Source organism: Cucumis melo, unplaced genomic scaffold, assembly GCF_025177605.1.
Source record: "Cucumis melo cultivar AY unplaced genomic scaffold, USDA_Cmelo_AY_1.0 utg001147l, whole genome shotgun sequence".
NCBI classification, from domain to species: Eukaryota; Viridiplantae; Streptophyta; class Magnoliopsida; order Cucurbitales; family Cucurbitaceae; genus Cucumis; species Cucumis melo.
In genome coordinates, this window is record NW_026124430.1 from 7,429 (window position 1) to 12,500 (window position 5,072).

The 5,072-nt window shown below is 29.0% G+C and overlaps 1 non-coding gene across 1 annotated transcript; it reads left to right on the forward strand.

Moving 5' to 3' along the window:
- The first annotated feature begins 775 nt into the window (after window positions 1-775).
- Window positions 776-863, forward strand: TRNAS-GCU (transfer RNA serine (anticodon GCU)). The gene has a single exon. It is a non-coding gene; the product is annotated as a tRNA-Ser (tRNA).
- The last annotated feature ends 4,209 nt before the right edge of the window (window positions 864-5,072 follow it).

Consider the following 5,072-nt stretch of genomic DNA (forward strand, 5'->3'; position numbering starts at 1 on the left):
ATTGTATATAAATGGACCTTTTGTCGAAGACGAAAATAAGTCGTATTAATAAGTAATAAAAAGATCGGATCAGAAAATAATCATGAAAATTTGAGCGTTGACGTATTTTCATCAGGGCCACTAATGAGATTAGGAAAAGAGGACTCGTTTTAATTAACTAATTAACAAGTTTTTTATTCTAGTAAAGTACTAAAAAATAATAATAAGAAATCGAACCTTGATTCTATATCATCTTTTTCTGTATCATAGGAATTGAAATAATAAATCTTCTTAGGATTCTTGTTGTTTCTATTTTTTTTTTTTTTCAAAAACATTTTCAAATCAAATAAATAATTTGATCTACGATTTATTGGAACAAAAAAAGCCCGGCTAGGTACTGACCAGGCCAGGCCGTGGAACTAAAAATAAAAAGAAAAGGGCTTTTCGGATGAAATAAACTAAAAAAGGTACTTTCTTTTTATTTATAAATATTTTTATGAATCTTTAATATATTGGTATTATTTATATATTAGGATTGAAGATATCTCTTCTTTTGAGCCCTTATCTAATGAAATCTAATTTATCTAAATGGAATTCCTAATAAAAAAAAGTTTTTATCGATTTGATAGATATCCATCGATATATCTAGATAATTATCTATATCAATATAATGAAATTATATATCTATAAAGGGGTAGATAAAGATAATAAAGAGAGATAAAGAAGGGCTTTTTTCAAGCCTTTATTTTCTATTTTTTATACAATGTATCATAGTAATTATCCTTTTTCAATTTGGGGAGAGATGGCTGAGTGGACTAAAGCGTCGGATTGCTAATCCGTTGTACGATTTTTTTGTACCGAGGGTTCGAATCCCTCTCTTTCCGTTTCTGTCAATTACTTGGTATTTTTTTATAGTTGAGGAAAGATGTGGAATAGATAAAATGTTAAGAACATTTCAAAATCAAGCAAGGAAAAAAAATCTGATTTTGTTATTCTTCACGCCCCGGATTACGTCCCGGGTCATTAGATAGGAATCCGAAAAATGAAGAGAGAAACAAAGAATATTACTACTGTATAAACAAATAGTTTGAGAGTAAGCATTACACAATCTCCAAGATCATTTTTTTTTTTAAGAGAATAGATTCTCTATTTTAATCTGGTTTGACACCAAGAAATGCAGTGAAGTTATTTCTATAAATAGGAAAAAATTTTAAGAGTTGAGTCCTTGATTACTCAAAATTGGATTTCATACCCACAATTCTATATTGTGGGGGACTCGAAGAGGGTCGTTCAAAGGAAAAAAGTAAGAATAAGAAAATGAGAGTGATCCAGATTTATCATAGCTATAGAATAATTTCAATATTGGATTCAACTTAAAGCTTCAGACTGTATGTACAACTTATCTGATCTTATAACTAGTTAGAATCTTTTTTTTTTTTTTTTCTAGTAAATCATGAATTTGTCTCGGACAGTATTAAAAATATTATCGAAAGCTTACAGCAGCTTGCCAAACAAAAGCTAATAGAAAAAAGAATAGAGGTATTACTGGCATAACATCTACTATTGGATTCAAAAAAGCGTAGGCCTCGGGCAATTTGGCGACGAAAAAACTACTTGAATAAAGGAAAGAATTAAGACAGATACCGATGAAACTTAAGATATTAAGCATAACAATTTTTTTTTCTTTGTTCTTGAAGATAATTGTATTTCTTTTGATTTGATTGAGTTATTAATCCCCTATTATTGCTATGATATAAGGGATAAGGGAAAAATTAATAACATAAAGTAGGTCAAAAAACCTTTCTTTGATTTGAACTCAGCCAATCAAAAATCCTTCAATTCTCAAATAAAACGAGAATAGAAGAAATCCTACTTTCATACAATATCTTAATGGAATTATATGTAATGATCAATAAATTGAGTTTAATTGGATCTATAAACGTATCAAAATCTGAGCAACAATCTAATTTATTCTATAAATATTTGTACTGGAATTGACGACTAAGCACTACCAATATTAGTGTTTATTAGTGTTGAATATAAATGGGGCGTGGCCAAGTGGTAAGGCAACGGGTTTTGGTCCCGCTATTCGGAGGTTCGAATCCTTCCGTCCCAGAGTATGCGTATTATTATTATATATAATAATAGTATATTATAAGATATATGGAAAAATATTCGATATCAGACTATAGATTGCCGTTTTAAACAACCTTATGCTTAAGAGTCTAAATATAGATCGAATGTGATTGTTCTTTATTATTTTCTTATAATGATGCATTTCAGAAATGCGAAAGCCTCTATTATTCTCTATCTCTTAAATGGTTTGTGAAACCCGAGTATTTTTTTTCTGTGGATTTCTGAATTATAAACACGAAGGTCTTGTGTTTTTGGCACTAATGGAATTGAATTAATGGTCTTAAGAAACTTAAGACCTATTTAGGGTTTAGGGTACTAAATTTTAGAGTCAAATAAAAAAAAATAGGTAGGAACAATCGTTTACTCTAGATCTGTTTGACTTTCGCCTTATACAAGATAGTCTAGCACCTCCGAAACTAGTCCAGTCCCCCGTAGGATCCTTTTTTTATTTATGATGCATCTACTCGATCTAATTGGGGGTAGATAGGAGTTAATCCATAACGGAAGATATCAATTTGAATATCTGCCCGAATCTGATTAACAAAGAATCAAGTTACATATGTAACATATTATGTATTTCTTTTCACCTCATTTTTTCGTATGTTTGTCTGTAATGAATAATTGTAAATCCAAGTAACAATTCATACATCTTTTTCACTTTATTTTAAGGAAAGATTATTGAGTCTCTTAAGTTAAATAAACTAGGCAGAAAATGCTGATATGTATGTATTGTTATTATCTATTTTTATCGTTTTATTTCTTTTTTTTTTTTTTATTTTAGATCTATCTAATTGATGGGTTAATCCCGAATATACATTTATTTATCATAATCAAATGTAATAAATCCTTTACAAAAATTTATTCAAATAATATTATAATATAATATTTAGGTAGTAAATTTTCAATCAAGTAAATCTTTTTAATTATTTCTTATGAGTCCTTGGTACTCGAAGAAGTGTTAAACTCGTGAATCCATTCTATGAAGAAATTGAAAAATGGAGATTCTTAATTATTCGTAATTAATTATTTCTTAATTGATTTTATAGAAATTTCAAAAAATCTCTCTCTATCTAGAAAATATCTATATATAGAGAAATAAATATTGCACTCATACAAAAAAATGTTATTGATACAATATATACAATAAAATATGGGTTTCAATAAATTGAAGTATTGCTAAGACTTTTTCAAAAACTACCCATGTCATAAGAGTATAGATTACTATGGACCAACTAACCCAATGACTATACATGATTCCATAAATGAATCAATTACATACCAGTTCCAAGAAATTAGAGGTTATGGTAAAACTTCGTTTAAAACGATGTGGTAGAAAGCAACGTGCGACTTGAAGGACATGATCCACTGTGGATTCTTACACCCACCATTTTATATTATATAGGAATGAAGATGCTCTTGACTCGACATAGTTTGTTCGGTTGCACTCGAGCTCTTTTTTTTTTTTAGGGTTTTTGATGTAAATAGTACATGATGGAGCTCGAGTAGAAAGTATTGATTCATTTATCAAGGGCAGAGATCTAGGGTTAGTGTCAATCAATAAGTTAAAACTACTTCGTAAGTATAGGTTCGGTATACAAATCGAAAGGATCCAATTCGAACAAGTTTCAAATTCAAACATCAAATTGGATTAAAAGTGTATCACACGAGAATCCATTATTTATATGATTCTTTGATAAAAAGGAAATCAAAAAAAATGGTATGTTGCTACCATTTTGAAACGATTAAAGATCACCGAAGTAATGTCTAAACCCAATGATTCAAGGAAAGGATAAAGGATCCCGGAACAAGTAAAAATCTTTTTCAATTGTCTCAATAACTAAACTAGATCAGAATGAAGAATCGAAATAGATTCTAACGGAGACAGGCAAAAATAAAGAGGTTAGAGACCGCTCAATAAATGAAATGCTTAAGCTTAAGGGTTTTTTTTCCTTTGCGTGAGAGTTATCCAACTTGAGTTATGGGGATAAGAATGAGTTTTTTTTTTCAAAAGAAAAACAAAAGAATAAGAAAAAAATTTTTAAATCATAGTCTAATTGATTTAATAATCTATAGATCTATTTGACATTAATTAGAATTCTATACATAACTTTGAATTTCCTCGAGCCGTACGAGGAGAAAACTTCTTATACGGTTCTGGGGGGGGTACTTAAAATTTACATCTATCCCAATGAGCCGTTTATCGAATCATTGCAATTGATGTTCGATGCCGAAGAGAAGGAAGAGATCTTCGTAAAGTGGGTTTTTATGATCCGATAAAGAATCAAACCTATTTAAATGTTCCTGCTATTCTATATTTCCTTGAAAAGGGTGCTCAACCTACAGGAACTGTTCATGATATTTTAAAGAAGGCAGGTGTTTTTACGGAACTTCACCTTAATCAATAACCGAAATTCCATTTTTATTAATGAAATAAAAAAACGAGGGTGTGATAACTTAACTTGTATATAGCTTTGACTAACCTTTTCTTTAGTATTTCCCCCTCTCTCTTGTTCTATTCATACTATACACTTATTACCTTAAAATTGCGTCTTCGCTAATGAAAAAATCGATTTTTATTTTATTGATATAAATTGATCTAAGATGAATAGAAAAAAAATATATCGGGTTTATTCAATCCACAAACCCGATATATTTTTTTCTACTTCTTCTTCCTTAATTTCTTCTTTCGCCTACATCTTTTATGTCTATCTATGTTGATTATCTCTATAGTGCCAATCTAAGTACGTAGTTTTTTTTAATTCTTTTCTATTATTTTAATAGAATTTATTATTATTAGAATATTTTCTCTTATTCTATTTTGTTAACTTTATCTAGTTAAATATAGTTATTCAACTCAAATTGTTATTTCCATTTGTTTTTTATTCATTTATAATTCTTTTGTTTTGTCCATTATAGGCGTTTTTCATTATTCACATTAATATTGACAACAGTGTATC